Source organism: Saccostrea cucullata, unplaced genomic scaffold (genome assembly GCF_032062105.1).
Source record: "Saccostrea cucullata isolate Sc308-1 unplaced genomic scaffold, CSIRO_AGI_Scuc_v1 ctg475, whole genome shotgun sequence".
Lineage (NCBI taxonomy): Eukaryota > Metazoa > Mollusca > Bivalvia > Ostreida > Ostreidae > Saccostrea > Saccostrea cuccullata.
The window spans coordinates 112,410-138,389 of record NW_026920975.1 but is presented as its reverse complement, the minus strand read 5'-3'; the positions used below and the strand labels follow the sequence as shown (position 1 = coordinate 138,389).

The following is a 25,980-nucleotide window of genomic DNA, read 5'->3' as shown; positions in this document are numbered from 1 at the left end:
AAGTTATCAATTCTTTTTCTAACTTGTAAGACGATATGTACCAGGGACAGATAATTCTATAGATTTTTTACACGGTTCCAAATTTAAATCATTGAAAAGCCAAGTCAACAAAATGCCAAACAGTTTGTCTTACCGCCCTGATGAGGCATTAATTTGTTTTAATTTTTTTTTCTTTTTTTAATTGATCACATATGGAAACATATTATTGTACATGATGATTTACATGCAATTTTTTTGTTTCTTTTCTTCAATTACTTCAAATATTCACTGCGGTGTTCTCTTCCAGTTTAGTGGCATGGAGTCCACTCCATACTCCACTAATCAACCTCTTTCAAGGTCAATGACTTAGTGACCTTGACTGTGACCTTAATGCTAAAATAGCTTTTTCCAAACTTTGTTGCTGCCGGGTGCATAGTGTTTCACAAACACAACTTGTTTTTTTTATTGTCTACTTACCCTCTATACTAGTACTGTGTGTACATCTGTCCTCCACATTCAGCTTACATACAGGATCTTGGCTAGTAGTTGACAAATTCAGGATACCTGTAATTTAAAGAAATATGATCAGTAAGAATGTGCTGCAAATCACATATTCCCTATAATATCAAATATGACATTATACAGGGGCAAAAAAAATATACATGACTGTACTCATGTTTCCTGTCACCCGACCTATCCTCCATTTTACTCTCTGAACCTAATAGTTTTTTTTTTCACGTTTTCATTTTTTTTTGCATTTTCCCGAAATGTTTAAATCGGCCAAAAATATTAAATTTTTTTTTACAGATGAGTTTCAAAAGCGTTTTAATACAAAACTTGGGCAGACCTGTCAAAAAAGTTATTGAACATACCAATGAGAAGTATGAAAGTCCTAACACCAACTGTACAAAAGTTATAAGTTATAACTAAGGTTGAAGAGTGATATTTTTTGTAAAAGTTGTCAAACTTCAAGGTCAAGAGGTCAAATTTGGTGGTGGTACCCAAATAAAGGTCTTGTCACAAGGAATACAAGTGTACAGCAGTGAAATATGAAAGCTATAGTCCCACTCACTCCAAAGTTATGAGCAAGGTTAAAGTTTTTGAGGACAAACAGCCAGATGGACTACAGGGCAAAATCTATTTACCAATACGTCTTATTTCCACTATGAAAGAGTTTAAGTGAAAAAGTTGCAGAGTGTACATATCTTTCAAGATTTCTGGAACAAACGTAACATAAACATGTAAACAATAAGTTGGATGTCGATGAACAAATCCTACTAAAAATCAAATGAATCATTTTATTGTTCTGGACTTTATACATGTTAATATATGCATGAAGAGAAGATAGGACCAAAATATCAATTTTTATCTAGATTGTTTATCATATGTATCTGATTATCATCTAAATATAATTCACATGCTTTGGAAATGTATTTTTATTATTCGATGATAAATGAGATGGGAGTCCGAGAACATAACAAGCGATAAGTCTATAGCGCAACAAACATGAAGGTGAAAAAATTAAATCTCAATACGTTATGTCTTGACTACCAATGAGTACCAATCTAACTTACCTACACTCTTTTGCGAGGAGTCGAGACAAGTCTAAATTTCTGGGGGCAAATGACATTGTTTACATTAGTGACAATGGAATGATTCGAACAAATCACGATGTTTTGCCAGATGTTGAATTCCAAATAGTAGATTGTCAAATAAGGAAAGTTTAGAATACTTTATATGCTGAAAAATGTGACGATTTTCAATGAAAATTTAACTATAAGAGTCCACTTAATTAAAAATATCTTTAAAAATGTGACAATTTAGGATTGGCTCCTCTCAAAAATATATTAGGCTGGTTCAGCGATTGTTTAGCGAGGTATTCCACCAGGATTTTTTACTTATCTGTCCTTATAAATGCTACAAATTGAATGATTGATCTTGCATTAATTGTATTGAATAGCACATTGCCCCCACCCAACAGAGTTCAGCTAAGTTAAGTAATCGCGATATCAAGTATTGTATCAAAATTTTCCTAAATATTTCATCTAAACTTTAAAGAATACTTTATGTAAATCTGTCAAATCTCTACATTGAACTTATACATATCTCATGAAGATTGAAGTTTTTAGTCTGTAACATATAATACACATGCGAAAAAGGGCTAATTGAGTCATTTTTTCACACTGTGACACTTTTAAAAGTAAAAACAATGTTTTGAAATGCATGAGTAGGTCTTGAACTTCACTCCACTTTTTTTCAAGTTAATCCTCAAAGTTTGCATACAAAATTAAATATACTATTTTGGTTTCCAAAATTATGGAGAAAAGACCCACTATACCTTTTAAAAAATTATAATTTTATGACATAACTTTTGTATCTTTTCTAGAAAAACTTGGAAGTCCACTGAGTCAATGGTCATATCACAAACATGATTTAAATGCCGATCCTCATCAGGACTTGTGTAGCATAGTTGTTAGCTTGCTAGTCTCAGTAGAGAATGCTACTCAGGATTTTTATTGCTAGGGTTCAATCTAATGGATACATGTACCACATTTTTATATCTGTGATAGTCAGTTGGTGAAAAAACTGCAACTAAAATTGTGTACAGATCTTGAGACACATGGATATACCGTATAATCCCTATTAACCGCCCCGGGCGCTTAGAAAATTGCGGAAAGGGGGCGGTTATTTTGATATTCTCACTAAAATTTTGAATGTCATATTTTAACTTCAAGAAATCTTTTGAAAAAAAAAAAACAAATAACAGAGAACCACTACAAGTTGTCTAACCTTCCTTTAAATTACAAGAATCCACCCAAATTATGCTATATGACTCCTTTTCCCACTTCGAAATTAGGGAGTAGACAAGGAGAGCAAATTTTGTATTTGTATGTTTAACTTTCACTTTCAGAAATAAATGATTAGGTCGTTCTAAAAATCTTACTTTCAAGAATATTTTATGTATGAGTTACCTAATAACAAAGTTTCATTTTCACTTTCTTCATTATGTCGGACTTTTGATACGATTCTGGATGATTTTGATCACTTTAAAGGGGTCCTTATTTCCTGACAATTGAAAAAGACCCAGGAGGGCGCTTATAGGGGTAGGGGCGGTTAATAGGGATTATACGGTATACAATGTTGACATCGAATTTGCATAAAAATGAATCTCACTACTGGTATATGTAGCATTGCCAGACCAAAAATTAAAAATATTTCTGGAGGGTTTTCTGCTTTTGTATTTTGTAGTTTAATGATAAGACATTGCTTTTCTAAAAAAAAAATTTAAAAATATTCACAATTGGGTTTTTGTTACACCTATTTTTAGGGTCACCCCCTCTGCAGTAAAAAACACATTTTTCCCGTTTATCAAAGAAAATCGTCCCAACTTTGAAACTTGAAAGAAATTTGATTTCTGGCAATTTTTTTTTCATAAATATGTTTTTATATATTCCTTCTCACAAAATAACACAGAAACTACTTACCAAATATTAATTTATTATCCAGAATGTCCTTTGAAAATGAGCAGTGTGACCTGTTTTCGATGTGACAATCACTGAAAATGGAAAGAAAACTTATATTAGTCAAAAGTTACCTGATATATAAGTAAAATTTTGAGATTCCATCAATACTTCATTCATAAAAAACAAGTTATAGCTAATAATGTCAGTAGTAAATGAAATTCATGCAAATTATACTGTACATATTACTACATTAGTACGAATATTCCTGAACAGGGTAAGAAACAGGATTTTCAACTTGAAATCAAAATAAGAAAGTGGAAAAGAACAATTCAAACTGAAAGAACAGTCACCATCAAAATAAATCCATTCTTCTTGAATGGAAATAAATAAATCCATTCTTGAATGGTAATAGCAAAACATATAACGGAACTAGAACTAAATTGAACAGTATGTCTAGATGCAAAACTGCCAAACATCTTAATTTTAAAAACCTTACAGAGAGTATTTATCTTGAACTCTTCCAGCTTGCACTATGTCTACAAAAACTCCATTAAAATTTCTATGAAATATGTACATCTTAGAGTTTTAAATTATCAATATTTACAACTTCCAATTTGTGCTCTTCTACTTCTCAACAATAATTTTTAGGTCACCTTTTTTATAATCCTCAAATAGATTGTACGCGTACACTGCATTGTCATTTTCATATTGTACATTGTACCAGTGGGGAAATCCAGGGACAACAGATATTACTTTGCCTTTGTAAATGCCATCTTTGAACTTGTGCTCAATAGTCTTCTGAACCAAAAGGGGAATTCCCTCAGCTGCAATTTCATGAGTTGGAGTGGCCAAAGTGCTGTCAACTAAAACCATTAAGTTTTCTTTCAGTTTTGTTAGAGAAAACTTCTCATATTTTCCTGTTGGCAACTTCCTGGAAAAGTTAAATAAACCTTTCACTGCATGTTTCTGCTTTAGGACTGTTTTTCTAAATTTCAGCTGAGATTCCAGAGCTTTCTTTCTTTCGGAGTCATCTGGCAGTCTCTCCAGTCCTTCATCTATTTGTGATGCTGATTGCCATAAACCATAATAACAAATAAGGTTTGTGAGAGATTCGTCTCTCTGGAGTCTGACTTTTTCTAGCCGTTCTAATTCAGCACGCTTCTGGGCCAACTGTTCTTGGCGCTTCAATTTTATTTCTTTGATACGACACTGGAACTGTTGACGAATGTCACGACCCTCCTTTCTGGACTCTGTGATAAGTTGTTCTCTCTCTTCTTCAGTCAAAGACTCTAACCAGTCCCTTGTCTTGTTGTGGGAATAGATAATAAAAGATTCATTTGTCAAAATGGTTGCATTTGGCCTGTATCTCATGAGCTGATCTAGCTGCCCAAAAACAAATTCTGGGAGTTTGTTGTGTTTCATTACAGACTTAGTCTTCTTAACCAGATCTTCTGATGGATTATCAAAGATGCCTCCTGGCAAATGTTCTGGGATAAGTCGACAAAGTAAGCCATGTATGGCATGAAACATACTTTGTAGAATTGGAAGAACAAAGTCAGTAGTAGGATCATCATTTGTTAGTCTTTTTACCACTTCATCTTCTGGAATGTCTGATATATCAAATGGTGTAGTTTCCCCAAGTATAAACTCCAGAGTAACTGTGGAATCTTCTGTTGCCATCTTTAGGAAACTCATCAATGTTTTAAAGTGTGAATTCATATCCATGATATGTCCTGGAGCTTCAAGCAGTCTCCAAAGAGGGCCAGTGAGAAATTTTGAAACTAAACCCAAAGCTCTTGCTCCTCCAGCATACAGATCCTCTTTGATATCTAAACTAACTGCTTTTGTCAGGCTATTTTTGGTACCTTCAACTGTGTCGAGGAAATTTGAAATGTCACTGCGGTGGTAGTAGACTGCTTGTCCAAGTAAGAAAATAAGATTGAATCTGTTGTGTTTAAATCTTTGAATGAGATTTTTTTCCTTTTTTTCACCTAGGAATGTTTTCCAGTATAAACTGACTCCATTCTTTTCATCTTCTCCTGTTGCAAAAGCTTTAGAAGACGTCCGCAACAACCGCAATGTGCCACTCTCTAGTTTGTGATATATCTTGAGCTCTGGAACTGCGGCAGATCCAATCAATTTTCCATCAAGAAAATTTCTCTCAAACTTTTTCAAGGACTCTTCGACTACATCTGCCATTCCAACCAGTAAGTGAAGGCCACAGAAAAAGTTGTTCATGGCTGAAATAGGTTTCTGTTGCTCTTCAGTTAAGGCTTCCCAATTTTCAACAACTTGTGGTAGAATTTCCTTGCGATATTCCTCTAGTATTTTATTAAAGTTCTTTTCGGTCCCTGCTCTGTCAGACATAGTGTTCTGTATATTCTTCAGAATTTGAAATCCTACATTTGGGTCTGCCTCTTCTTTCTCACTAAGAGAATTGATATCATGTAAAATTTCTTTAAATGTATCCAGTGTACATTTCCCACTTTTATTAAACATTTCTCTGAGCCCAATCACATATGATGTCTGACTTTCATCAGTTATAATATAACTTTGCATTGTTTTTCCATATTTCCTAGTTTCATCAGTGTACAAAGTGGTACAGTCTTTATTTTGTAGTGTCTGTGAGATCTGTTTCTGTGCTATGGATAGTTTCCGGTCGACAATAGCATCCACTGTTGTTCTGCTTGGTAACTGGTTCGGAACTTTACCACACAACCCGGCAACTTCTTTTATGACCGGACCAACTTTTTGACTAGCCACTCTCAAGTCTGTCAAGTTCATTATGCACTTCACAGCTTCATTGTTATACTCTCGTTCTCTTTCATCATAGAGATATAGGGTATTATCCTGATCATCTTCTAGGATTTGTTCTAAGTAATGCACACTTGTCTCTAATTCATCATTCATTTTCTTGAGATCTTGGTTTTCAGTTTCCAATCTATTTAATTTTGCCAGAAAGCTTTCTTGACCCTTTTCTTCACTTAGTGCTCTAAGATTAACTTCCAAACATTTAATAGATTCTTTAAGTTTGGAGCACTCTTTCTTGCTATCAAGAAACTTTGCTTTGTACTGTTGAACTTGGCCACTTGTAGATATTTTGAGCCTTTTTTCATTTCTGACCTTATTTGCTCTTTGAAGACTTCTTTTAGTCAATTTTAATTCTGCTTTTGATGCCATTAAATCTATCTTTAATTTCTTTATTTCTTCTTTATGATGTTTGGATCTGTCTAATTTTCTTTTGAGTTTCTTATTTTCTTCTGATAAGAATCCAACTCTCTGTCTTCTTTCCACCAACTGTTTATCAGTAACTTCTAACTTTTTCTCCAGAGTTCTTGCTTCAGTTCTACTAGAGACACTAGGAGAAGGGACTGGGGTGGGGCTTAGATGGGTACTGGAAACTGTTGACGTTGGGAGAGAAAATGTGCTAGATCTAAATTCTGTCCTTTGTTTACCCCTCTTTTTCTTGTCATTACCGATTATACGATATATTTTTGTTAATAGAGCCTCTTCATTTATATCTTGTTGTTTTGTTGTTGTTTGAAGTAGTGAAGTCATCCACTTAATATCTTTTTTGTTTTCTTTCATAATTGAAAAGAGCTCAATCACATGAATGTTTTTTAAATCTGTGATGGAAAGTGTTGGTAAATTTTTCATATCCAAAAGTTCTTCAACTGATTGAAATCCAATTTCTCTTAAGGAATCCATATTATGAATTAAAGTCTAGAGAGTCACTTCTCATTAAGCATGTGCCACTCACCAATGTTTGTGTGTTCCTGCTGTTGTTTTCAGATGTGACTAATTCACTTGTCCACAAACCATATGTATTTGTTCCTATGGGTCCAGATATGATTGTCTGCACAGTTTTTGAAGTAGACAGGGATAAAGGGGGAAAAGTAATTAAAGTCTGAGTTGTTACAAATCTGTGGTTAGATGTACTATATATGGCGGTTGATCTGCCTGTGTAGATGTTGCTTGATGAAAGGCTCTCAATGTCAACTTTGCTATCACAAGAAAAATCTGTCTGCACGGATTGACTAGAGCAGCTATAAGTTGTTTGCCTTACTTTCTTTTTTAAAATACTCTGTGAGTGTGATTCGCTCTCTGTCTCACTATCACTAGAAGAACTAATGTAATGTATGTTTTTTTTACCTGGAATTTGGTATGGAGGTTGACTTGGTGGTTGTGTCTCACTGTCACTAGCAGGGCTCAAGTCAATTTGATCATCATCATCATCACTGAACAGAACTTGACTGTCTTCTTCCTTTAAAAAATGTCTTACTAAAGTATATAAATTATATACTAACCTAGAATTAGTGGAACTGAGTACATTTAGAATGATAATTTTATTTAAAACATTTTTGAAACCTCAGTAATTAAATTTAAAGTGTAAAGCTGAAATTAACACAAGTTTATTCATTAATCAAATTCAAAATCGTTATGATTTCCAGTTCCACAGCTGAAAAAAAATTGAAATTTATCCAGATAAAGGCAAATTCTTACAAAACTTCTTACAGAACCTATGTTTTAAACATTCTATCCTACTGCAACAAATTAAACAGTCGTTAAGGAGAGTAATTCAATAAACTTAGCCAGTATTCTGTGTTTGTCACCACGTTGTTTACAGTTCGAATTTCCCTAAACAGGTCACTTCCGGTTTGAGGGTACCTGCATATTTCACTGTGCTTTCCATATATTACGGCCAATAATGACTTTTAAAAAGGCCCCAATTATGTCTAGAGGTATTGATTGATTGAATAAAATGTGTTGTAGCACTGTAATAAATTGATGAGTTTGTAAAAATGCAAATCCAATATTTTCAACGACGCTACTTACCATACTACTGTTCATTTTTCCCGGGTTTTTGTCATTACATAAAGGTTAGGGTCACTACTCTAAAATTATCAACCAACGAAATCAGCAGAATCTACAGGGAACATGTCAAAAGCCGTAATTCAAGGGTAGTATGCGTTGGGACGCTTTCCCGCGACTTCCCATATTTAACGTTGCGCAGCGCCACCTATCGTTCCGGCAATGCTAGTATATGATATGCCTCGACAAACAGTGTCAAAAAATTTCAAACTTCTTGCTACCATAGTAGCTGCTGAAAAAAAAGCCATAAAAATTTACGCACAGATAAACAGTTTATATAGGATTGTAAAAAATTAATCCAACCAATCCCTCAATATGTAATGCCTATAGAAAGATAGACAAGACATGCTAATTCCAATATACTCCCCAAATTTGATTGAGAATGGGTTAAAATAATTGTATTTGTTTTGAATATTCCTCACAGTTGACTTGTAGGTAATACTTATCATTGCTGACTTGTGGGGAATATTTCTCACTGTTAACTTGTAATACTTTTCATTGCTGACTTGTGGGGAATAATCTCAATATTTATCACTGCTGACTTGTGGCTTTTCTCACTGTTAACTTGTAATACTTTTCATTGCTGACTTGTGGGGAATATTTTTTTGGGAATATTTCTCACACGTAGGTTATATTTATCATTGCCGACTTGTGGGGAATATTTCTCATGGTTCATTTGTGAGGAATACACATGTATTGACCATTGCTTTACCCTTAAAAATTTGTTTCCATATAAATGTTGCCTTTGAGCAAATGTACACTTCAGTGTATATTGCTGACTTGTGGGAAACATTTATCACTCATTTGGAAATGCATTATTTAATTACTGTATATATTCGCCCATAAGTCGGTCCGCCTATAAGTCGGTTGGATTTAATAAGGTTATATATCAAAGGGACTGACCTCTTATATTACCATTCAATATCTAAATTATATAGATTTTGCCCTGAACTATTAATTTTGCTTTGTATTTGTAGAATGTTTCCTTTCAATAGTCACAGATATTAATCAACAAAGATATGCAAATAAAAGATGACACAAATAGGGTACTATCTGGTAGTTGGTTTACAGTACTGCTCACATATAGAGTTCAAAATGAATTTTACAGCTATCTTGACTTACCAATACTAAATCCTTCTGTTTCCATAAACTAATCCAGACAAAATGCTTTCAGTTATAATACTCTAGTTCTTTACATCCTTCATGTCCATGCAAGCGTGTCTGTTGACTTTGATTCCAAGTCTCAGTCTCTAACATTTTGTAGAATAAAGTTGTATAATTTGCTCTTGTGGTGAAAAACCCCAAAACCTGCAATGATAATTTTGCTTTCAGTTTCAAGATTTCATTGTATATTTTTTTTTAAGTGTTCATATTTTTAGCTATAATTACAAGACAGGTATATCTCCACATCTCTCAATAGTAATTTTTGACCCCATGCGGCATGCCAAAATTAAGAAATAATGTATGCCCTTTCTTGATCCATATTGTTAACAGTGGGTAGGTAGGTATGAAAAATATTTTATTTTTTTCCTTCTTGTGACATGGCCCAGAGAGCTTTCCTTTTAAAGTCAACCGTACAATAACTGCGAAACAGAACACTTTCTCGTGGATGTTTGATGAGCAGAAACTGTTTTATATGCAAAAAATCAACGCATGATAGTGCTGTTAGAATCTATTTAAATTCAATTAAAATGAGAATAGAAATTTACAGTGTAAAGTTACCAGAGGCAGATTAAAAATTTTTAGAAAGGAGGAGTGGGTGCAGAAATCAAATGGTTTTCTTCAAAAAAAAAAAAAAAGACCAAAATCAGGAAGCATTATCAGACCCAAAACTAGAGCTGAAACGAATACCATAAATCAACATTCGAATATTCGTGACTGTAATTCGATTTGTATTCGGTAATTAAATAAAATAGCTATATAATGCCTTTTCATATACTTGCAAATCCTGTTATTTATTACTATATATCAATGTATAACATAGGTGTAAGAAATAAACGTCTGCTCCAAGCCATTTGACATGTAAATGTGCATTAGGACTCGCATTTATTTTCAAGAAAAAAAAATAGAAAAAGAATCTTTATCAACAATTATAATCCTCTTTATTTCTTTAAATTATGTGACTGTATTGCATTCCGATTACGTTAAACGCCCGACTAGCAAACCAGCAGATACTCGCCATGTTTTTCTGTTATAAAATTAAAAAAAAAAACGTTTCGTTTCCGGAAGCGTCCTGTGAATGTTTTAATCAACATTTAAATTCAAAATATAACATTCTCAAAAAAATATACCGGTAATATAATGTATATTTTTTCATATATGATTTCTGCAATTATTTATAAATTAATAAATCTGATCAATATATTCCGTTTGTTGATCCGGAATATTTCTCTCCGCACAATATAATTTTTTTTATTACTTGTGAAAATCATGGCAGTCAATGTCACCCATATCTAAATTAATTCTGAGACACATGATGTTGCTGAATATTTGACTTGAAGATGATTAAATAAATCTGACATCGTGTCTTTATCAGGCCAGTAGTACCACGTGGACAAAGTTTACAACCCGTCTTATACATGTATTTGCTTTTGTTTGCTTCTTTTTCCACAGTGATCAAAAACAAGTGGATAGGCCTCATTTATTGCATGAAATACATTGTATAAAACATGTGAACGAATATTCGAATACAAATTTTCCATTCGAATATTCGCTAAAAACTATTCGTTCGCGAATGTTCGAACATTCGTTTCAGCTCTACCCAAAACTTTGAGCGTGATCGTTATGAGTACTTAAATTTGAAAAGGTATACATTCAGTTAAGCAAATATAAATGATTTTGAATAATAGATATTGAATCTTAAAATCTCAACATTAGGCCATAATAAATAAATTGCTAGATTGATTCTCATCCAAATTTTTTTAAAAATCGGGGTGGGCGGCTTTTATTTTATATTTTTTATTTTTCAATTTTGCAGATTTTTTATTGACCTAGTCAATCGGTGTAATTTTATCTACAATACCTGAATAAAAGACATAGTAAAGGTTCCATAATTATCTCTTACTTCACATCATCACCAATCTTTTCAACCAATGACCCTTGTTTAAAATATATACATGTGTATTACAGCAATTACCATCTTTTCAGCTGTCAAAATCATGTTGACATTCGCGAGATTTAAAACGAAAGTAGAATGGTAGATGAATACCGATCCCGATCAGAATTAAGACGAAGAAAAACAGAAATAAAAAAAATCGAGGCGGGGTTTAAAATCAGGGCGGGCGGGGATGAGAATCTAGGAATATTTTTATTATGGCCTTACCTTTCAATTTTATTACCTATTTTAAATTTTTTATATGCTAGCTATCATAAAAGCTGATCTAATTGTTATTACTATGTTTCTCCATTTCCTCCAATTCGCATTATTTTGTAAACCATGTCCAATCATAATTCAATAGTACCTGATGGTTTGAAAAGGATTTTTACTTATTTTTTACATATTATTTTGTTTCTTATTTATTCCATCAGCATCTAAACCCCAAGACCAAGGTTTGAATTGAAACAAATTCTAAAAATAAAAGGTGATCTTTAATTAAGTAGTGTGTTTTCAGCATGTTCACTCCCCGCCTAACTCTAAGAAATATAGGAGCTGGCTCTCAATTTTTTTCTGCTAATATCTTTCCATGAGTAAACTACTGTATGTATACTTTAAAATGCAGGCTTCATATTTTAGCGGCTTTGGTGCAGACAACAATGCACTAATAGACCGTTTCACGGTAACTGCTGTACTGCTCTTTTGCAGGGCAAAATGATATAGTTTGGTGAAATATGACGTAAAAATAATTGTTTAACATACGTCATTTACTTATCTTTCAACAAAAACTTCACCAAGCGTTATTATTTTGCCCTGCAGAAGAGCAGTACGGCAGTTACCGTGAAGGGGCTAATTCATGAATACCGCTAAGAAATCATTTACATATATACAATACACCTCACAAACATGCATGTGTAGCGCTAATTTATGATTATGCCAACCCAGTGATTTAATATGCTAAAATTTTGAGAGCACCAAATCATATACACATATTACAGTATTCCAGTTTACAATTAGAAATGAAATCCCAATCTTGATCACTTCCATGTTTGAGAAATGCATATCTTACACATATTAATCAGAAATATTTTGACAGTGAAATCCTGTGGGAAAGTGGCAACGTGGCTGCCAATAAAATGTTAAAATTAAATAAAAATGTTTTTCCTACCTACTTACCCTATCTTTTCTAAGGTTAAAATAGGAAACACTACCTATTTATCAACTTTTACAATTAATTCGCCCACACAGGCCTCACTAAACAGCTAAAGACCAGACAGTCGCACCGTCTAGCATAATTTGGGTTCCATGTTCGTTCGCCCTAAAAATTGTTCGCCCGATATCCCGTTCGCCCGATTTTTCGTTCGCCCAGAGTCCGTTCGCCCGATTTTTCGTTCGTACAGGGTCCGTTCGCCCAGATTTTATAGAGAATATAATATAATGAATTTCTTTTTACGTTTTACTTGAATGTTGAATTTTCATTTTCCATCTTCTTATAAATCATTTTGTGAGATCAAAGGGATATTCTTCAAAGGTAAAACCTTCAGGATCCGCTGCTCAGTTCTATAAGGGATCTATTAACTTCTCAACATAGCCCAATTCGTAAATTCAACACGGGTGTATCCCCCCAATTAACATTGATATTAGTCATCTAATTAACTATAGTGCAAACACTAAATCATTATCAATAAATACATTAGAATCAAATCAAAAATTAATTAAGACTAAATAAACATTTTTCCTGGTTTGATGAAAAAAATAACCCAAGTTCGTAAAAGAAATAAAAATATAAGTTAATCTTTATTTCAAATAAGTTAATTTATATAAGTATATATAATATAATATACAAGTATTGGGCGAAACTTTTATAGGGCGAACAAGATTTTGGGCGAAGAAATTTTTGGGCGAACGGACCCTGCGCGAACGGACTCCGGCGAACAGGTAGATCGAGCGAACGAACCTATGGGCATGAGGAGGAAAGGCACATGTTTCACAAAAAATGGGAACAAGCCTTAACCGCTTACCATATCCCGGGGTGCTGAACTCATATAATTCCGTGGTTTGATTTTACAGGATAGCCATTTGGCCTATAAACATGATACAATTAAAAAAAAACGAGGTCTAGGTCGGGTCAAACTTTCCCAAACTGGCCAAAGTTTTACGTGCATTCATATTAAATGTTACTTTACGAACGTCTAGAAGAAATAACTGCATGCATGATTTACGTAGTTAAATAAGTTTTCAGCCTAATATCTTTTAAATATGATAAATAATCTACTTACCACATTCTCGGAGCAGCCATTGCCCGCAATAAATTGGTATCATCTGGGGACCAGTTTAAGCGTTCCGAATGAATCCTCAAACATTCGTTTTACGGTGCAGTGAGAAAATTACTGCGAGTCAATTTTACGGCCTTATGGGGAAATTTTCAAAAATGACCACAAATCGAATAAATATTATAAGTAGAACACGTAGAATTCAAAAAACCCCATGACCATATTTGTGGGGAACGAGAGAGTTCCCCACAATTCTGAACTTTCCCCATAAGAAAGGTCCTTTGTCAGGTGTGAGTTCCCCACAAGTTGGTGAGCGCGAGTGCTCGAGAGAGAGAGAGAGAGAGAGAGAGAGTTAGAGAGATGTTTGCCCTAAATATTTATCAAAGACATCTTACCTAATGATACATATATAAGCAATTAAAATGGCGATTATTATAAGACAAACACAGAGAGCGACAACAACACCATAAAATTTTGACAGACAATCCGCGTCATCCTTTTTCTCTGCAACTGCATATAAAAGAAATAAATCAAATCACTTATTTCTGATGTATTGCTATTGCAAAACATCTGTGTTTTGCAATGTTGTGTTAACATTAAGTATTTACTATTAAAAAATATTATCCTTGTAAACACATAGCACCCTGCCATCCGCCGATACATCCGTCATTACAATGTCCAGTCACGTGGTTGCAGTCACGTGATGACTTGCAGAAAAGGCTGCATTCTTTTTTGCAATTCTCTCCATAAAATCCTGCCTTACACACTGTCATGAAAGAATAGGGTTTATTTTACCTTACAAATAACAACCAAAATAAAAAGAAATGCCTTTCAAACCATAAAATGTAATTTTGTTCCGTTTAAAAAAAATTGTCAAAACAGATAGTTTGTATTTAATTTTTTTTTCTTTTCAGCATTGATTATCTTTACCTTCATTACATAGGGTTCCTTGATATCCATCCAAACATTTTCCTGGACAAGAGCCATTTATATGATGGCAGTTTGGGTCCTGACAGAAGCCACACGTATAAGAGCAGTTTTCACCGTACTTTTTTTGCTTACAAACTGAAAAAAAATAACATTGACTCCTTTTTTTCATACATGAATGCCATTACAAATTAAAAGAACAATAGCCATTACCAATTTTTAGACCTTTATTTTGTACCTTGATCGCATCGAGGTCCCTCCCAGCCTGATTGACATCCTCCTTCACATTCTCCTGTGACTCTGTTACATTGGTATGGTACACCACATTTTTTATTACAATTCTGCTCACAGTTGATACCAAACTTTCCGGATGAACAACCTAAAATATTTTTTCTAATGCATATGCCGTTAGACTGCTACATTGTGAACGTAGTGTTAAATGACATGATAGATGATAAGAAAAAAATCTTGCCTAAAACGCTTACTTTAAGTCGTTAATTTTTTACCCGTTTTACAAAGATCTCCTTCAAATCCTGCGTCACATCTTTCAAGACAGGACCCATTGATGTGGTGACATTGTTTATATCCCAGACAGGCTCCACATCTCTGTCCACAAGCCTGACCATATCCACCACCGCTACATTCTATTGAATCCAATTAGTATTCTATTTCAATAAAATACTGTATGTGTACTTCAACATGTATTTTAGCGGCTTTGGCATGCCAAAGATTAGCTAATTTATGAATACCGCTAAGAAATCCTTTATATATACAATACGTGACACAGATGTTTGTAGCGCTAATTCATGATGACGCCAACTACTCCATACTCAGTGATTGCAATAACGTTTAATACGCCAATTGATGTACACGTACAGAATTGTGGAGAAATGTTTTGAACAATAATATTAAAAAAAACAATTCTTGTCATCCTACCCCAAGCGTGTCCAGTAAGAAGAATTTGCACAATGAAAAAAACATATCAATAGATTCAGCCCTGAATGCTGATTTATGGTCAAAATTTGAAGGCCTCCAGTTATAATATCTCAATAAAATCTATCACTGGAATCTGTATAAACTAATCGTGTGCCGGTCTGTATACTGTCTATTCTGTATTCCGAACGGCCACACTGGTCCCGACTGATCATAATTAAGTAATGGATATATGCCGAATACTGTTCTATATGTAAAATCATCAGACTGTTTGAGGCCCGTTAGGGCCGAAAAATGTCTGATAATTTTACATATAGAATAGTATGAGGCATATATCTTACTTAAAACATTGCCATTTAAATGCCCAAAAGTTACCTGGAGGAGTCCGATAATAACACAATGGGAGTTTAGGCATCCATTGCTTTTTACCCGTCTGATAAGTAGATAAAAGAAATGAGACAGTAGAGAAAAGTGAGTGAACTCTTGTTTCATTTCATTCATTCAATGGCAGTCGTTTAGTTTAGCAGGAGGGTCCGGTGGTGAAAGATTTTTGGGGGAACAATTTTATTTATGTGCATAAATTTACATTGATACCGACATAATTTTGGGTGATATTATATCCATCACCATGGAAAGTAAAAATGCGGATTTTTACCCTAAAGTTTTAGTTTAGATTATGGAAATATTTTCATGATCAGGTTTTTAAAGTGTGGCCATCGGGAAACAAACATAAAATAAGGAGATTTGCAGACTCTTTTACAGAAATGGATTTAAATTCGCTTATTCAAAGTGCTGTATCAAAAATTCTTTTAAAGAGTGGAAAATAATGATTTGTGGAAGGTTTAAACTTGGATTTTTTTTCATGGATTTGCTATTTTGTAGCAATTTAATTTCCTTGCATTTGATACCCTGAATTTGTTTCCTAACATTTTTATTGGGGGTTTCTGGACATATTTAACCTTCATTTCGCTCTCCTTTTTGTTTTTAAAATACCGTCCGATTTTGTTATCATTTATCAGACTGGTAATTATTATTATCGGACGGCTACAGGTAAATTTTTAGACTGCAAGAACAAAGGCATGACGTCACAGCAATGTTTTAATGGTAATTATTCCCTCTAATCCGGCCACACCTGAGTTACTTCAAAGCAATTAACACTTTTCGTGGGGAATGTGATAATCTGTGTTTACATAAGCATGATTATTAGTGCCATGAGACGAACTCGGTGAAATGAGGCGGTGACACAGTCCACTTGAAAAATAAATTATATGATTAAATTACAATTAAAAAAAAAATTAACTTTGGTTTAACTCCTTTTACCACATTATAACATAAACACAAAAATATATGTACGTGCGACTTACAAATCAAAATATAAATCGGGATCGAAAATCGAACGCATTTCAATATGGCGCCATAACACTGTTGAGGAAGACGTAATTTTTTTACATAAAATTAAAAGTTCAATCTAATAATTAGCACATCGTAAATAATTGTGCATTACTGTTAATACATTGAATGAGGTCTTTGACAAGCGAAACCCGGTCCGCTTAATACATAGTAGACCTATATTATGCATGCCTGTATATTTTGATTGAGGTAACATTTCACCCGACTTTCAAACTTCGTGAACAATTAAGAAAATACAGTAAGTCATGTGAGAATATCTTACAATTTCTACACTCCTAAATAGTAATTGCTTTCATCATTGAATTTTATTTATAATATGTACATGATGTACCTGTGAATTAACAAAGAAAATTTTCGAAATTTATATTTTCCTGCATTTTTCCTGCACTCCGGATTCTGTCTAATGCGGCCAAATTTTATGGAACCGGCGGTAGCCGGATTGGACAAATTATACTGTATTAACATTTGATATTTTGGCAATCACTATGCATCCTAAGTACCAATGGAACATGGGCATGGCTTATATAATTATATTTTCCACTCAATTAAATTTTGCGTTTCTTTTGCCTTTAAGTATACTATTTACGGTACAATTGATATGTGAAATGCTTAATATAATTCATGAATAGCATTTTCATTCTGCATAATACATCCTTGAAATCAAATTAAAACTATGCTATTGATGACATTTATATTGATAATAATTACCATCTTTGCAAAAGAGTCCCTTCCATCCAGTTTTACATGGGGATGTACATTGTCCAGAGAATCTGTCACATTCGTCACAGTTACACAGCTGAGAACAGTCATTGCCGTGCCAACCGACAGGGCATGCTGAAGACAAGTAATAACAGTTTTCATGAGTGCCAAAAAAAACCCATACTGCATGTAGTACAATTTAATGTAGAAGTTGTAATTTATTACGTAGTTTGTTTTATTACATTATTGTTTGAAATTAATCTTACAGCAAGTATTTTGTTGTGTGCATGATTGAATTTAATCATTCTTATGGCAAATATACAGAGAACAACCGTTTGATTTATGATTGATAATGTAACTAAACATCGTAAATAATCCATAGTTTTATTATCACATATGTACTACAGGTATAAATAGGAATATTTGGCTTTTCGTTTTCTTGCACTGGTCCACTTTTATTTTTTTATACAAATGTATCCTTTCAAGTTTTGATCTTAAAAAAACATTCAACAAAGTTTCATTATTTTTTTTTCTTGAATGATTGATAACTTTTTTTCAAATATAATTTGTTCTTTTTAAATCAAATGATCGTAAGTTTTCTCAAACATTGCTTTTTATAGTCTTACGTGTTTGACATTTATCTCCATAAACACCGACGTCACATCCGTTTGTACAACTTCCGTTGACATGGTGACACGTATTTCCATCACTACAGTTACCGCATGTCTTAGAGCAGAGTTCCCCGAAAAATTGTGCACTACAAGCTGAATAATGCAATGAGATAAAAAGACTAAACGTATAAGGTTTAACCCTTTAATCTTGAATGCATTAAGTAAAAGTACTTTTGTTTTGTCCATTTTTTGTCCTCATTTTTCACAAGTTCATATATCTTTTGTTTGACAATTAGATAGCTCAAAGTCTATTCATAAAAATACTGCACGATTGAAATATAGTGCATAGTCAAACAATCTTTTGAGGAGTTTTTTTTTATTGTGTTTTAAATAATTATCGTACGAAATCATTTCTGTATATTAGTGAATTTCTTTTTTTTTTTGCTGAACAGCACATTGTTATTAAACGTTTTGATTTTTTTTAAACAACCTATTGATAAGAGTTGTTCTTATAAAAAGCCACTTAAAAAAAGAAACATTCTTAAAGGAAATGTGTTGTATTTTGCAATTTGATCAATGTAATAAAATAATTTCTTTTGGAATGATCTATAAAGAGATTGTCTCAAGATATCCTCTTTGAAACTTACGTAGTTCACAGCGATGTCCCAGGTATCCACGTTTACATCCCTGACAAGCACCTGTCTCTATGTGACAATAACGACAGTTAATGTCAGGACAAGGGAGGGAACAGTTAGGTCCATACACTCCAGTTTCGTTACAACCTTAGAATAAATATTACATTTTTTAATGTACTTAATGACTTCTTATAGATTCGTGTAAAATCGTGAAAAAAGGAAAATCTAACAACCTCATTTTAAGTACCCTTCAGTTTGATTACTGTAAATCGTTTTAATTCCACGGTGTTAAAATTTCAGGATTTCTAAAAAAAAATACCAATCGCGATGGTTTTAATTTCACGCTGCAACAGATAATTTAAGATTTCTTTAAAGCATTTAAACGTTTTTGAAACAAATGATAGGATTCACGATGGGTTTAATTTCGCGGAAAAATTATAAATCGCGTACATAGTGAAATTAAAACCATCGTGATTATTTTCCAATCTACAGTATTTATTTATAAGAGAGGAGATAAAAGTAACTAAGAAAATATTGTAAAAACATTGATGTTCCTGAATGAAGGCATTTGTCAAAAGTTGACGTTTCTGAAATGTAAGTCAAACCCCTAAGAAAGAACATGTTCAGGGATATTATAACTTGGAAATATGAAAGCAATAGCAGTATCCATTAAAACATTTTGGTCAATATTAAAGTTTTTTGATGTGTATGAAAATTTTAATTACAAAAACCTTTCAGATGTAGGGCTGAAGTTATTTTTATTTACGAATATACGTCAAACTTGCATGGTAAAAGTCGAAAGTTCATTTTTGATAGTAAAGGAAGGACGTACACTACGTGTCACATGGAATATATTTGCGGTTTAAAAGGCCCATGGACTAACTATAAAGTGTTTCTCAAGTAGATTAGACTCAAAGGACAAGTTAAAAACGTTGGAAATATAAACATCGTACATTTACATCATCTGAAAGGTCTCATCACATTGAATAATCATGCAAAATATAATTACCCTTGCACCAACTATTTTAAGTTAAAATGATAGATTAAATTATTATAAAATGTTGTTAAACTCTATGGACAAGGTCAATATGTCAATTATGTTGATACACAATACAATGACGTCTTGTTAAACGAGATACACATGTGAAATATAAAAAAAAAATAATTGCCCAATCAAAGGAATCAACAATTAAGTGTTTTAATTTTTCCTATGGACAAATAGTTAAAGATACATATAAATCATGAACAGGGCAAACACTATACCCTGATATTTCCTTAATGGGGGAAAACAAGAAAAAGACAATGAATCACCATAAATTACTTATTCTATCAGGAGAAAACTAATATAATCTCAGATATTGTTTCTTTGTTTAAAATTGAAAGAGAAGGAAAAACGATTCGCCTGCTTCCATTTTGTGGAGAACGTTGAGTATTTGAAGTACATATTGATCAAAAAAAATAAAATACCGTATACTTCAACTTCACAAAGTTCGTTGAATGCATACTGGCTGAATTGAGCAGCATGTTCTGCATCCTGTGGTCTCTCATTGAAGTAGATGACATATTGTCCGTGTACAGGGCAAGTTATGTTGGCGATTGGGGGAATGGTCGTCCTGGTGTAGTTTTTATCATGAAAACAAAGCTGAGCATCAAGTCTGTTCGTCGTATTAGATACATAAACAAAAAATCCTAAGAATCTGGCTGTGTATCCATTCGAGGCATCTAAAACAGAATATTGAATACTGATCAAATGCAGGAAAAACTGAAAAAAAAGTTTGGATAAAGTTGTTTTTTCAAACAACGTAAACCTTAAAAAAAGAGACCAAAAGGGCTTTATATGTCATTGGAGTATAATGTTACTTTCCAGCAATTGAATTTGGTTCATGTTTTAAACCGAAATCCATGAAATTCATAATTTTGAAAGAGACACCAGTGTTAATTATAATTATACACTTAACATCCCTTCTTTGGTTACTTAATACCCAAGAAGTAGATGGGAGTAACAAAGAGAAAATGCATTTACACTTTATAACTACTAGTTTTGCTACCCCCAAAGGGACAACTAACCCTAGAGTCACATATTTCAAAATTTGTCATAGATTTTATTTCATTATAAATGGTTGATCAATACCAAAGATCAGATTTCAAAGCTTTAATTTATTTTTAGACTAAGTAGTAAGTACCTCCCCCCTTCCCCCAGTACCTCTGATCATGGGACTCTAAAATTAATCATTATGGAAGAGCAATTTTTTTTATCATCAATGAGTTTTATAGTTTTTATAAGCATTGGAATGTCCTATTTATAAGACTTATCGCGCTTGCATCATTCTTGAAAAGTTTTTGGCGTGTCCACATTATGATTCTTCGAAATGAACACATTTAGTAAATGCCCAATAAAAGGGATAAAGGTGTAAAAATCTGGACCCGGTGGTCCAGATAGCATCACTTTTCAGTTTGTTTCAGTACGCCGTGAAAAGTACATGTCTGTTGGATAGCTTCAGATTATTTTTTGAGCGGAAGGGTATATAACACACTTGTTTTTATCCTCATACAATTTAATCGTTTTATTTAACTAATAGTCTGCCAAAGATTAAGTACGTAATATTTTGCTATGTTATTGATATTGATAATTGCTTTCAAGTGTTATTGCTAATTTGTATCCGCATATGTAGACAACTCAATGCGATAGCATATATATATATATATATATATATATATATATATATATATATATATATATATATATATATATATATATATATATCAAATTAACTCCACCGGTATTCGCTTTTATAGTAGCGATGGTAAACCTGAGTGAAGGAAATGTAAGTATTATGTTTTTATTTCAAAATAATTTTAACAATATTAGTACTTTTTTTTTCTTTCATGAACAATGACATAGTTATTTAATATGGTAATATAGAATATTTTTCAGATACGTCCGTTTCCGATTATCTATGTTGAAACGATTGTGGCGATTACTGTAAACAGGGCCCCGCTGCTTTCACTGCGGAAGTGATAAATCATTTTTGACGACATTCCTAATGATGCTATCTAAGGTGCACAAGGTTTCAACTTTTGTCTGATATAGATTAGAAATGGAAAATTAAAAAATAATGAATACTTATAACTTTAAGAAAATATAAATAAATAAATAAATTAATTAAAAAATAAATAAATTTCATTTGATATGATGATCCAGTTTTGAAATTGATTATGAACTTTGCATATTTCTTATAATCAAGATACGTTCAATTCCGTGTAGAAATATTTCATTTAACTTTGTTATTCAATATTACTAAATAGATTTGTTTATCTATTTAATAAGTTATTGATCGATCTATTTCAATCTAGAATTTATGGTTTTTTTTATTTCTTCATATTTTCCTCTATGGGAACAACACAAGTTTTTTACGTGTCCCGAGGACAATATTGTATTAAAACTCCTCTATCGAGATTTTCCTTATTGGGATAAACACACATATGTAACGGCTTAAATAAGAACATTTATTGATGAATAATGAAGTTGTTTGCACTAGATCATAGAATGTGGATAATCAGGGGAGTATAGACAGTAGTAATTTGCACTTTACCCTTGATATTTAAAAGAAAGTGAAACAGAGATTGGGTGATCGGATTCATTTTTAAGTATAGGGAACCATAAGTCGTAATTAGGACCTATTAGTTGATTAGAAATAAACTTTTTGATTTCTAGAATATTGAAAATAACGCAAGAATTTCGAGAAATGTTGCTTGAAACATAAATTTTCTCTTCTTCCAACAAAGATGTCATCCTGCAATATTTGTGAAATGGGACTTTTTTTCTTGAGGACATAAGCAAGGTTGCTGGCTTAGTAAAAAAAAATCAAGAAATTTTTAACAGGTTTAATGGTACCAAACATGTTTAATTGTGGTTTGTTTAACCCAACAAGCCAGCCTTCCTTTTCAGATTTTGTCAAATCAATGTTTTTACGATACCCAATGCATTTCCTAGGTAAAATGTTGATGAATGGACTTACAATCATTATGTATAGTCTGTTGGATATTCAATGAACATCAACGAAAGTTGGAATGGAAGATAATTTATGCTCTACGGACTTTGCCTACATTTAAATTTACAGGCATTATGTCTTTGTTACTTTTGTAAAACTATATATGTATCATTATTGTTGTATAATCCATGTAAAACAATATTGAATTTTTTCATCACTTTAAATTATATGCACAATTATTCATTCCTTGGTATAAAAATAACTTGGTATAAAAAATGCTCCAGTCAATATTTATATTTCCTTAAATTGTCAGTAAATACACGTATTTACTGAATGGTTTAGGAAATACATGAAATTCTTGATTTCACATATTTACTGTAACATATATATACATATATTCACTGATAAAACTAACTTACCCCATAGAACATTGTCTGTTCTGTAATATATCCGTATGTCGTGTATACTTTTAATAGATGTCAGGTTTACCCACCAGGTGGCAGTGCTCTATTTATCAGCTGATATAACACATTGTCCTCCCCAAGCTCCTAGATCAGTCTTTAGTCCATCTACAGCGTTACTGGAATTATGTATGCTGTTTCCTTCATAGTACTGTTTTGATTGCCATGTTGGTTTTAACAGAGCTATATTTTCTACAAGTATTTTTAAAAAGTAATTATATAATAAGTCCGAATTTATTTTTCTTATTTTTGCTATTGCATTAAACAAAAAATAAATTCTTCAATTTTAAATGTTCATCAGATTTAGATTTTCATGATTTATTAAAATATCTCTAATATTCATTTTGGAAAATCAATGCTTATTGAACATTTGAAAGACAGAACATTTGTAACAAAACAAATTTTAAAAATACAAATAAAATCTAATACTAAAATTAGAAAAAAAAAAAAACATTGAAGAAACAAGTTGTGTTTGTGAAACTCTGATGCCCCCGTATGGCAACATAGAGAACATTAAACTTTTCTAAGATGCAAAGTTAATATATTGGTACCCAAAGTAGGGTCTCCTAACTGGAAATACAATTATAAAACATGAAAACCCTATCACCATCGGTTCCCAAGTTATGGCCAGGCTGAAGTTTTTTCATAAGTACATAAATCTTCAAGATCAAGGTCAAAAGGTTATGTTATTGGTATCCAATGAACGTTCTTTCCACAAAGATCACATATTTGAGGTATGGAAGCCCTAGCCCTAACCATTCAAAAGTAATGGCAAAGGTTAAAAAGATTTTTAAAGTACGTAAAACTCAAAGATCAAGGTTATTGGTATTGAATGAAAGGTCTTGTCAAAAGAACCACATATGTGAAGTATGAAAGCCCTAGCCCGTACTCTTCAAACGTTATTGCCAGGTTTAATGTTTTTTTCATAAGTCCAGAAATCTCCAAGGTCAAGGTCGAAAGGTAAAAATTTTTGGTATCAAATAAATGCTCCTGCTACAAAGAATACATTTGTGAAGTATGGAAGCTCTAGTCTAAATCGTTCAAAGGTTATAGCCAAGGTTAAGATTTTTAAAAGAAGGCCAAACTCTAAGGTCAAGGTCAAATGTCTCGATATCAAATGAAAGGTCTTGTCACAAGAATTGAATATTTAAAGAATGAAAGCACTAGCTCTTATCCTTTAAAAGATATAGTCACGGTTTAAATTTTGAAAGTAGGTCAAACTCCAAGGTCAAAGTCAAAAGGTCAAAACTCTTGATATCCAATGAAGCGTCTTCTTACAAGGATTGCATACAGAATGTAAAGTATGAAAGCTCTTGTCCTTACCGTTTAAAAGTTATTGCCAAGGTGATTGTTTTTTTTGATTTGTACGTAAATCTCCAAGTTCGAGGTCAAAAGGTCAAGGTTGGTAGTATCCAGTAAAAGATCTTGCCACAAAGAATATATATGTGAAGTATAAATGTCCCGGTATCTACTGTTTAAAAGTTATGGCTAATGTAAAACTTTTTTTGTGTAAAAGTGGGTAAAATTTCAAGGTCAAGGTCAAAAGGTCAAATTTGGGGTTTCCCAAAGAAAAGTCTTGTCACTCCTGTGAAATATGAAAGTCACAGATCCACTAAATCAAAGTTATGGACAAGGTTAAAGTTTTTGCGGACAAACAGACAAACAGAGAGACAGACAGACGGACACAGTAAAACTATATACCCCCGGAACGGTGGCAAAAAAATCGAGATAGACCAAGATACTGTGCGTTATACATAGTACAACCTTTATAAGCTGATAATTATTTGTAAAATAATAATATGTAAAGACGGGAACTTACCGTAGCAAAATACTAAATCAGTTGAAAATAACAGGGCAGCGAGTCCTACACCAGTGGACACCATGTCAAAATCAAATCTCCATTACGCTTGAAAAGGAAGTAAATTATACACTTGAAAGAATATTCTTATTTTCGACATATTTAAGTGTCTTCCGGCTAAACTGTTTTTAATATTTAGTGTAGCACGTGCATGTACATGTATATATCCCCATAAATAAAAGTATATGTGCACTGATGCGACACTATTTGTTTTGTATTACAAATGATTTATAAATCTGACGTTATTTTAAATTACAACCTGTCCTTTTGTAATAAGTTGACATGTTTCCTACCAACTTTGGTTTGAATTAAAACTGATTTTTCTACAGAATACACTGTATTCACCAGATCTTAACAGAGAATTAACTTCGGGTGAGACAAGTCGACAGAAGTCGTATCGTCCAATACGCACCTGTCTTATACATATTTCAAGTTTTGTGTTTTCAAAAGTTCACTGCGTTGGTTCAGAATGTTTTTTACCGCTTTAATACGAAGGTCAATACATGTGTATTGAATTAAAGTTATTGAATTACGATTGTTATTAGATGACATATCGATCCGTATTTGAATAAAAACATACTGATTATCGACCGGTAGATGAGTGTAACATACCCTCTACGAAAACTAGATGCTGTCATGAGACAGTAATACCCGTACTAAGGTGTTTGCCTCTCAATACACGCTCCTACATCTTGCGCGGCTTTCCAAGGAAAAAGTCAATATAATTCTATAATTTACATGTAATTCATCAAATTGAGTATGAAATTCTCAG

At 32.8% G+C, this 25,980-nt stretch overlaps 1 pseudogene; it reads right to left on the bottom strand.

Moving 5' to 3' along the window:
* LOC134258890 (multiple epidermal growth factor-like domains protein 11) overlaps positions 1–25,320 on the bottom strand; it is a 46,552-nt pseudogene extending 21,232 nt beyond the window's left edge.
* Between the last annotated feature and the right edge of the window lie 660 nt (positions 25,321–25,980).